Genomic DNA, 11265 nt, shown 5'->3' on the forward strand with positions numbered 1-11265 from the left:
CCGAGACCACCCCCAGGTTCAATGACTCTCTAGAACGGGGGTGGGGAATCTTTTCTCTGCCAAGGGCCATTTGGATATTTGTAACATCATTCATGAGCTATACAAAATTATCAACTTAAAAATTAGCCTGTGCCTGGCCATTGTGGCTCTGTGGTTGAGTGTTGACCTATGAACCAGGAAGTCACAGCTTGATTCCCTGTCAGGGTACATGCCTGGGTTGTGAACTCAATCCCCAGTGTAATTCTCTCTCATGGTTGATGTTTCTCCCTTCCTCTATCTGAAATAAAAAAAAAAATCTTTTAAAAAAATTAGACTGCTATATTTGGTCAAACATTTAATTAAGTCACCCCTAATGTCTTAGCTGGGCCAGACCAAATGATTTCGAGGTCTTTATACGGCTCAAGGGCCAGACATTCCCCACCCCTGCTCTCGAAGGGTTCACAGAACTCAGCATATAGTCGTAGTCATGGTTATAATTTATTACAGAGAAAGGATACAAAGCAAACTCAGCAAAGGGATCCAGGGCACTGGGTGAAGTCTGGAGAAAACCAGGTACAAGCTTCTAAGAGTCCTCTCCCAATAGAGTCACACGGGACACTGCATTCCCCAGCATCACATTGTGGCAATGCATGTGAAATGTGCCGGCCAGGGAAGCCCCGTAGGGAATCAGTGCCCATAGCGTTCCTGGGGGGCTGGCCACATGGCCCTCTTTATCTAGAATATACACCAACCCCAGGCTCTAGAAGGAAAGCAGATGTTCAGTATAAACCACATCATTTGGCACAGTGAGCCACACTTGTCAGTTAATGGGTGGGAACCCTCCTGGAATCTAAGTTTCCCGATGCCAGTCCAGGACCAACCTTGCAAGCTGCTGTTTTCAAGGACAGCAGCGTAGGCCTGCTATGTTAACTTTTTTCTGCACATAGGCCCACTTAGTGCAATAGCTATCAATTTTATCTCCATCTCTCTGACTACTACTGTGTCTTAGAGCACAGGTGGATAAGAGACAAGTCTTATTTGTTAACTCTCAGCTAAATAATATGGCAGGTACAGCCCTGGCTGGATAGCTCAGTTGGTTGGAGTGTCATCCCTATGCAACAGGGTTGCAGGTTTGAACCCCGGTTGGGGCACATGCAGGAGTCAGCCAGTGAGTGCATGGATAGGTGGAACAACAAAGCGATGTGTCATGGTTTATTCTTTTGTTTTACCTCTTTACTAGCTCAGTCTAATTAGTAGAGGCTTCCTTTCCTACAGAAGGGGCGCCTAGCCTGAGCCTCTGGTTTTCCTCTCAAGGCATTTGACTCCTCCATCAGGCTTCTCACTGAGGGACACACTCTGTATCTGGGTATTGTGTGGGTCCACTGGGCTGATCCACCCCACCTGCTCTTGGTAGAGTGCCTACACTCCCAGAACCCTCTGGCTTACCTACAGTGTGCTCATTCTACCTTTTCCTAGTAGATTCTGCCCTGACTGTGGCCAGCACTGCACACGGGCACATGTCTGGGCCCATGTGGCTGTTACAGAGAGAGAGTGCGTGAACAACTGGGTTAACTAACCAATGCGTGCTACTGAGAGGGGCCTTTGTTAAGCTTTGACTATATTACCTTGGGCTTTCTTTCAAACTAATCAATCTCTTTCCTAATTCTTTGCAGGCTTGTGTTGGGTCCTCCCCCTATCGAATCCTTTTCTGGATCTTCCAGTGTTTCGCATCCCTTATCCAATCTGATCCTTTTCCCAGATTTTCCCAGGCTAGACTCTGCCCCTTTATGTCACCATTTTGGCTCTTACTGCACGTGACTCAAAGTTTTGCCTCCTCATCTGGTTTCTACTGCACGTGTGCATACCTCCCCCTGGGCCATCTTGGCTTCTACTGCAAATGTGTCTAGCAAAGGAGATTCCTTTTAGTATTTATTCCTCCCCCTCATAGTCCAGAAGTGGACCAGTTGTTCTCTCGGAGATTGGAAAGTTGGTCCTTCCTCCCTACATGGGGGATGGGAGGATGTTAGTCACCTTTGTGAGACTCAGCTCTCCTCTGGGGTGTCTGAAGCTGTAATTTCCAGACTTAAGCCTGATGAAGTATAACTTCCATACTCAATCAGGCCCAGCTATTCTAGCTCCCTCTCTTTTGTTAACTCCTAGCTGCCTACACTAACAATATGTGATTTAACAAGTGTAGTGGAAGAAAGAAGACACTCCTGGGAATTCTTTTGTGAAGAGTGCACTTCAGATTGAGGCAGGATAGCAGCAAGCTAGAAAAATTCCCTGGCAAGTAGAATGGAGAAATTGAGACAGAGAGCTGCACAACTGGCTAAGCAATTAACAGGCAGGCACAGAAGCTCACCAGGGCAGAAGGCCCCTGTGAAGCCTGATGGAGGAGTCAAATGCCTTGAGAGGAAAACTGGAGGCTCAGGCTAGGAGCCCCTTCTACAGGAAAGGAAGCCTCTACTAATTAGACTGAGCTAGTAAAGAGGTAAAACAAAAGAAACTAAACCATGACACATCGCTTTGTTGTTCCACCTATCCATGCACTCACTGGCTGACTCCTGCATGTGACCTTTCCTCCCTGGCATATCACTGGTCCTGTGGTTTGGACCCTCCCCTGACCTTTCCCCCACTAGAGATAACATCTAGGCTTCAACTGTATTTCAGCTCCAGGCCCAGAAAAGCAGCAAAGCCAGGTGGGTGACACCAGGACCAGCTGCAATGACTAAAAACCCCTGGTACTGACCAATCAGTGGAGACCACAACTCTGAAAGGGCCCATTTAGAAAAGCTGATGAATATTCTATTGAGATCTTCCCCGAGACCTCCCCTAAAGCCCTCACCTTGGGAAAGCAGATAGAACCCCTTAAGACAAAGAAGCCAGCACATCCTCTTTGGAGCACACCCACTCAAATCTCCTTTTCCAGTGAATTTTCTTTCTCCTAAACTCTAAGGGTCCTCACAAGAGTTGCAACCAGGGGAGCAATGGGCAGCGGCAGCTTCTCCTGGGCTAAATCCCTGAACCTGTCTCCAAGGGCCCCTTTTCTCTGGCGTCCGGTGAGCCGACAGCAGCCCTGCTCAGGCTCGCTTCTTTCCCATAAGGTTTCTAGAGAGCCAACACAGCCTCTCCTGGGCTCAACTCTGGTTGCTTCTTCTACCCTCAGGCCTTCCTTGTTTAATGTCCCAGCTTTAATGATACTCTCAAAATCACCTGGACTTGCGTTGTGAAATCTTTCCTACACAAAGTCCAGAACCCACACACTACTGGCTGGCCTTGGAACGAGATCATAAGCAAGAACTCGGGACTGTCGGGCACGGGAGCAAAGGCTGTAAGACCTAACAAGAACTGAGCCTGCAGGTGACAGTGTGTGGCAGGACTTCCACGGGGCAGAGAGTGACATTCAGAATGGAGACGATTTTTTAGCCACACCTGGCTAAGGGTTGTCATGAGGAGAGATTTAACTGTTGATGTCAGAACTCAGTGCCTTTCATTTGTACTCAGTTTTATTAATCATGGTTATGCTCACTGAAAATTAAACTTATTCTAGAAATGGGTACGTGTGTTCACCCCATTCTTTAGCACACTCTTTCTTACTCAGGAACATGTGTTACCATGAGGGACTAGCAGCGGTCTGGGGTCCGAGGCAGACTGTGCAGGCTCCAAAGGACTAAGGTTTATTATGAAACAGAAACTCTGGACACTGACCTTTGTTTTGGCCTCGATGAAGACCAGATTGGACCTTTTCCATGATGGGTTGGATGGAGATGGGACATTGGGAACCAAGGAAGGGCAGCCTTCTATTTCCACCTGAATAAAGCTTGCCACACCACAGTCTCCTGTGTGTGGGTCCGTGAAATGCTTTACTTGAGATCCCTTGGAAAACCATGATTTGCACTGGCCACATGGGGAGTTTGGCTTTTCTCAAGTAAAACTAATCTTCTGTGGTCTTCATTAAGTCTCTTAGAACCGTTTTGAAGTATCCTAATTTGAGTATACTATCATTTTTTTCTGCTGGGACTATATTGATAAAATATCTATTAACATTTCATCTATACGAAATTTAATGATTTTTTCTTTTAAAAAATAAGTTTTTATTGCTTTTCTTAGAGAGAGAGGAAGGGAGAGTGAGATAGAAACATCAATGATGAGAGAGAATCATAGAACAGCTGTTCCCTGCACAGCCCCTCCTTGGCCCCCCCAATTGGGGATTGAGTGTGCAACCTGAACATGTGCCCTGACCGGAAATTGAACCCTGACCTCCAGGTTCATGGGTCAATGCTCAATCACTGAGCCACACTGGCTGGGCCATGGAGGGGATTTTAAAAGAGAGTTATTGCCCTAAATTATACGAACCAAGAGGGTTGTGCTGGGAACTGTCTCTTAAAGTAGCACTGGAGTGACATCCACTGGCCAAACAGCCTTGGTGGCTCTGTGAGAGACAGCTAACCTCTGATAAGTGACAGAGAAAGAAAATATTTGGAGATAGATACTTTACATAACGGAATACATCTACCTAAAGAGCAAATGACGTCTGCCTTTAGCATTTTATATCCACTACTAGAGGCCCAGTGCATGAAATTCGTGCATGGGGGTGGGGGGTGTGGGGTGGTATGTCCCTCAGCCCAGCCTGCACCCTCTCCAATCTGGGACATCCCTGTCACAATCCAGGACTGCTGGCTCCCAACTGCTTGCCTGCCTGCCTGCCTGATTTCCCCTAACCGCTTCTGCCTGCCAGCCTGATCACCTCCTAACCACTCCCCTGCCATCCTGATCGACGCCTAACTGCTCCTCTGTCAGCCTGGTTGCCCGTAACTGCCCTCCCCTGCAGGCCTGGTCCCCCCCAACTGCCCTTCCCTGCAGGTCTGGTTCCCCCCAACTGCCCTCCCCTGCAGTCCTGGTCACCCCCCCAACTGCCTGCCCCTGCAGGCCTGATCCCCTGCAACTGGCCTCCCCTGCAGGCCTGGGACCCCCCCAACTGCCCTCCCTTCCCAGCCATCTTGTGGTGGCCATCTTGTGTGTTGGAGTGATGGTCAATTTGCATATTACCTCTTTATTAGATAGGATTAGATACATTTCTTCACGTTATTTTTGAAAATCTATGACACCTATTCTAAACCTGACTGGCAAAAACTCAAAAGCTTGACAATATATTCTCTTGGTGAGGTTGTGGAAAAACAGGTATTTTCCTGATGAAAAATGTTACATCCTCTCTAAAGGGAAATTTGCAGTATCTGACAAAGCCATATATGCATTTATCCTTTGACCTAGCAACATGAAAATATACATGCACAGGATTATTTATTGCAACATGATTTATAATTGAAAAATACTAAAAACTTAATATTTAATTTATATAGAAGAGTGGTTGAATAAACTATATTACATACATATGATATAGTACTATGCAGGGATACAAAAAGAATGGGTAAGGTCTACATGAACAGATATAAAGTGATTTTCAGACTATATTGTTAGCAGAGAGAAACAACTTTGGACAACTTTTAGCAATGTTGTTTTTGACCCGATTCAGGAGATAATTTAAATTTTCAGTACTAGAAATTTGTGGTGAATCAGGCAAGATACATGTCTCTGCCTTCCACTGGCCAGCCCTCCTGACATGCTCACTATTGCAATCTATTTGGATCAGATCAGATAGATAGAAAGGTAGAGAGATAGCTAGATGATAGATAGATAGATAGATAGATAGATAGATAGATAGATAGATAGGAGATAGATAACAGATGATAGATAGATAACTCAAGCAGATAATAAAATGTGTGTCCGGGTTTAGGTGTATGATTTGAACCACACATTGACTTACCATGCTGTAGTATTCACAGACAAATCACACTTCAGTAGATGGCAGCAGGTGGACCAGAGTCCAGAGTCCAGTAAGTTTTCACTCCAAGGTTTTACACGGGTCTGTTTGATGGACGTGTGTTGATTTAATCCCAGGATGAGAGTAGGGAAGACCTTGCTACTTCCCAAGCTGTAAAACCTACCCAACTTCTGTAGGTGATTGCTCATCTGTCCCTTTCTATGATTGTTCTTCCATCAGACTGGCTATTTTTATTAATTTAGTTTACTTTTTTTTCTTCAATCTTTTCTCTTCTCACTTTAAATTCCAGAGGTACCTTTGATATAAGTACTATAATTCCATTATGGTGCTTATTTTATAGATTTATTTCTTCTATTAAGCTCTGGGTTTCTTAGTATTTTCCTTAAAAGAAGACCACCTGTGCTATAGGAACTGGGCACGAGATGCTGCGCACACCTTGGCCAAAGCCGTGAGTGAGCACAGGCTGGAGGCCAAAAAGCAGGAGAAGGATTAGCTAAGGAACAGATATGCATAACCCATGGACACGGACAATAGTGTGTGAAGGCCAAGGGACTGGGTGGCAGGGGTGGGTGGAGGTGTCAAAGTGGGGGTTAAGGGGAATAGCTGCAATAATGTCAACATTAAAATTTTTATTTTATTTATTTATTGATCTTTAGAGGGAGAGAGAGAGAGAAAGAAACATCCATTTGTTGTTCCACTTATTTATGCATTCATTGGTTGCCTCTTAGATGTGCCCTGACCTGGGATTGAACCCACAACCTTGGTGTGGAGGGCCAGTGCTCTAACCAACTGAACTACTCAGCCAGGGCTAAAATCTTTAATAAAAAGAAAACACAAAAAACCCCCTTTCTGCCTGAGATGTTTCTTCGACGCCATCTACTGACCAAGCTGAACATCGTGCCAGCTGGCAAAGGGAACGTTTTAAAATGTTCATAGACCAGGTGGAAAGGGTGACCTTGCAGCTCAGACAGCAAGTCCATAACCCACGTAAGGAGTGCCCATATACTTCCCACGCTGTTCCTCCAACAACTGAATATTAAAAAATATTTTCTCACCCTCTGTCTTTCTCTTCTTCAATATGTAATTCATAAATAGGTGCACAATTTTCATTGCTCAATATTTGTATATGTACACATATACACGTATGTGTATATATGCATATATTTTTTCTTCTACCAAGCTGGAGAGTTCCTTTAAATTTTTACAACCAGAAAAATATAATATTGCCTGTTCTCTCCTGACCCTCTTCATCTGTTATGAGGAAGGAAAAACATGGTTAGTTTATTTTTATAATTTGTTTATAAAACAGACTTCTATAATCATGATAGATAAATAGATAACTGTATAAGTAGAGGAAGGCATATGGATGATCGTATAGCTGGACACATACAGAAAGAGAAAAATAGAAATAGATTAAAAGATGAATGCATACATTCATTTTTTTTCATATGAGGACATGAACATGGTTAAAAATCCCACAATAAGCTTGGCATCCAAATAGAGTATGCAGGTCACAAATATGATTTTTACTGATGGGAAATTTAAGGTGTATAAATGTGCAGCAAAGAGCTCAAATCATATAATAGCTTTTCTTATTGAAAAAAAAAATACGTCTATTTCAGGCAACTTTTAAAATTAAGCTTTATGAGACATCATTTCAGCTTTATAGCATGCTATAGTTCTTTACAAATGAGTGAATTTTATATTCTAGGCAAAGGAAGTAGGTGTTTGGAGTGGACTTCCTTGCAAACATATTGCTGAGAGAAATGTTAATAAATGAACAGGCCATTTATCTGAGTCCCAGAGCTGAGAGGTAAAAGAACAGTCCATTTATTTGAGTCCCAGAGCTGAGAGGTGAAGAAAATGCTTTCTCCATACTGGGAACAGTCAAAGGCAAGGTACCAGGCTTAATGACACAGATTAACACCCATGACACAGATTCTCAGGTCATGGGTGCTAATGCAAAAATAAAAAAAGGAAAAAGAGGCAATTGAAGAATGATTAGTAAATATTAGCCAAGACTTCCCAAACCTCTGAGTGTATGTCTTCCCATTATCTGGGCCACTGATTTTGCTTATTCAATTCTAAAAATATAAGGGCAATCTTATACTACTGGGACTATTGATAAAAGCACATCTTTTTCTTTTGAAATTTGTCCCTCATTCAAATAAGAACATACAAAATTTCATTCCTGTGATTATATAAACTTGACCAGAGACTATAAAATAATTTTCACGAGTCGATATATGGGAAAACCAGACTTAAATTTGAGTCCCATCACTCAGATCATTCTAGTTATTTTTACCAGACATTCAACGCTTCCCTTTGCACAGCTTCCACAGAGAGTTGGATGAAGCTGATATGGCCGTTGATGTGGTTTTGTAGCCTTTTCTAAACCTTTGCATGTGATGGTGCCTTCGCCTGAAATATTCTCATTCCTCTCCCATCCCTCTTCCTTCCCTTCAGTCTTCTCCATTCTTTGAGATCAAGCTCACCTATCATTGCTTCTGGGCTCCCAGGCAGAGTCAGACACGCCTCCCTCTTGTCCCACTTAGAAACTCACACTGCTGTGGGGAGAGGTTGAGGTGGGAGCAGACCAGGGAGGGAAGAAGGCATTGAAGAAGGCTGTGAGATTTCCAGCTTGGCTTCCACATAGCACGGTGATAGGAGAATTTTTTGGCCCACACAGCCCTCAGGAGGAGTGGTAGGAAGTAAAGGCACAAGAAGGCTGAGTCTAGAACTTAGATTTTTGAGAGAACCCTATCCTCTTTTCTGTCTGTGGGGCTAACTTTGCTCCAGAGGCTGAGGTCATGCCCACACCAATGAAACTGGCTGGTCAATCCAGTGGCCGTGTGTCCCAGATAATCAAGTCTATACCTATACCCTGAGTCATTCTCACCTTTTCATCACTCAGTAGTTATAAAACTAGTGCAATTTGCTTTACTAATAATAGGTCAGTGTAGTTAGAATGAGCAAGTTCATTGTGTAGGCGGGAATGAATGTTTCCATGACAGTAAGCTTTCCTTGTTACACCACTCACTGCTGCAACTCTCTCCTGACTTAAGGGACTCATCTATTCACTTAAGCATTTTTCAATCTGGGCCCTATACTAAGTATTTGAGATACAAAAACTCACAAGGCTCTCAGGATGTCAAAATCTGTGGACATAATTTCAGACTTACAGAAAAGTTGTAAGACTAGTACAAATAATTCCCATATATCTTGTATCCAGATTACCAATGTTTACCCTTTACCATATTTCTTTTTTTTCTTTCTCTCTGCATATATATATATACATACTAGATGCCTGATGCACGAAGAATCATGCAAGAATGGGCCTTCCTTCTCCTGGCTGCCAAGTATCGCCTTTGCTCCGGCCCGGAGCCGCCTTTCTGCCTTCCCATATTGCCCAGAGGCCCCGAGTGGCTGGGGCGGAGTGGGATGCCTGTGTATGCAAATTAACCTGCCATCTTTGTTGGGTTAATTTGCATACTCACTCCTGATTGGCTGGTGGGCATTGCAAAGGTACGGCCAATTTGCATATTTCTCTTTTATTAGTGTAGATATATGTTTGTGCCTACACACACATATACATACACACTTTCATGAACCATTTGAGAGTAAGTTGCAGGTATGTTGTCCTTTGACTTGTCAATATCCTAATGTGTATTTTTTCATAATCACAGTATAATCATCAAAATCAGGAAATTAATATTGATAGAATAAAATGATCTAGTCATAGACCTTATTCAGATTTTGTCAACTATCCTAATAATGTCTCTTATAGCTAAAGAAATTCTGGACCATGCATTGGGTTCAGTTGTCATGTTTCTTCATCTCCCTTAACCAGCAGCAGTTCCTTATGACATTGACTTTTTTCGACGAGCAGAGGCCAGTTATTTTGTAGAACGCCCCTTATTTTGGGTTTGTCTGATGTTTTCCTCATGATGACATTTAGTTATACCACAGAATGCTGTGTTTGTGTCAGGAGGCACATGATGTAAGTTTGTCTCAACACTGGGCCTTGGAGCTCTTGAACATTTAGATTTGAAGTAGAAGAGGAGGAGGTGACAAATGAGACAGCAAATGAGAGATCCCAGTAAACGAGGAGGAAAACAAGACAAATGTAATGTCAAGGGGCCAAGAAAGAGGGAGCTGGCAACGGCATCAACTGATGCTGAGAAACCGAGTAAGATGAGGACAGAGAAGTGAGCACTGTAAGTGGGAAGATGGAGTTGTTAGTCATCTTGGCAAGAGGTTTCACTAGACTGGGGGCGCCTCCTTTGGAGATGAAGAGAGAATGGGCGGTGGAAAGTGGAGATATCATGTATAGACATCTCAAAGGCAGCACTCCCAAACTGATCCATCTCTTGACACCCCCACCCCTTCCTATATTCCGATCTCTATTGGGGCCCAAGCTAGGAATCTGGGAGACACTCTCAAATTTTTCCTTTCCTTCAGAACTCATATACTATTATTTATAAAGTCATCTCCATTTCACCTCCTAGGTACTTATTCCGCCTTCTTTGCTTCATGCCTGTTTCCCCAGTATTGGCCCTTGCTACCTCCAATCTTCCCAATACTTAATAATCCTCATGGTTATTCAACTTCTAGCCTTGTCACCCTCGAAATTCTGTTGGCAAAGCCTGGGGACAACCAGAAAAAGGGGAGAGGGTCAGGTTGTGTTGCCAGATTGAATTTTTAAACACCAAAATCTCTCATTCTTGCTGCACTGCTCAAAATCCTTGCATGGCTTCTCATGGACCAGGTTTAGTGTTTTCTACTCTTGAGTTCCTTCGCTCTCATTCCCAGATCAATACGAACACACACACACACACACACACACACACACACACACACAGAGTTCTGTTTTATGTCAGCGTCTTTATTACCCCTCCTAACCGTCTCCCCCCATAGCCCCCTCAAACAGGCACCATTTCTTGGCTCATTCTTACTAATCCTAGCTCAGACACCCACTTCAAGGGCTTCAGCGCTCCCCAGCCTCTCTGCTGTCACGTTCCTCCAAGCGGATTAAACTAGTCACCTGTTCTCCCTTTCCCAGATGGTATCCTCAGGCATTTTAATAGGATGCAGTGCTTATTTCTGTCGCCATTCTCATTGCATGCATCCATTCATCATGTTGCTTTCTAAGTATCCGTTTCTGTTGACCTCTCCGTGAACTAAACCGTGAGCTCTGAGGTCTGAGACGAGCGCAGAAAGGTACTAAATCGAGCCTGTGGGTATTAAGGGGCTGCGGGGAGCAATGCTGCAGGAGAGTGGCGCCTGTCTGTCCTTAGCGCAGGTCCGGTCGGCAGGAGCCGGAGGGATGGGAGGCAGTCTCTCCGGCGCAGAGGGCCGGTCTGCAGTGGGTGCGTTTGTAAGCAGGTCGGGAAACGACAGCACACGCGGTAAGCGCTGGCAGGGGGAAGGAGGGTGGACGCCCA

This window comes from Cnephaeus nilssonii, assembly GCF_951640355.1.
Source record: "Cnephaeus nilssonii genome assembly, chromosome: 3".
Lineage (NCBI taxonomy): Eukaryota > Metazoa > Chordata > Mammalia > Chiroptera > Vespertilionidae > Cnephaeus > Cnephaeus nilssonii.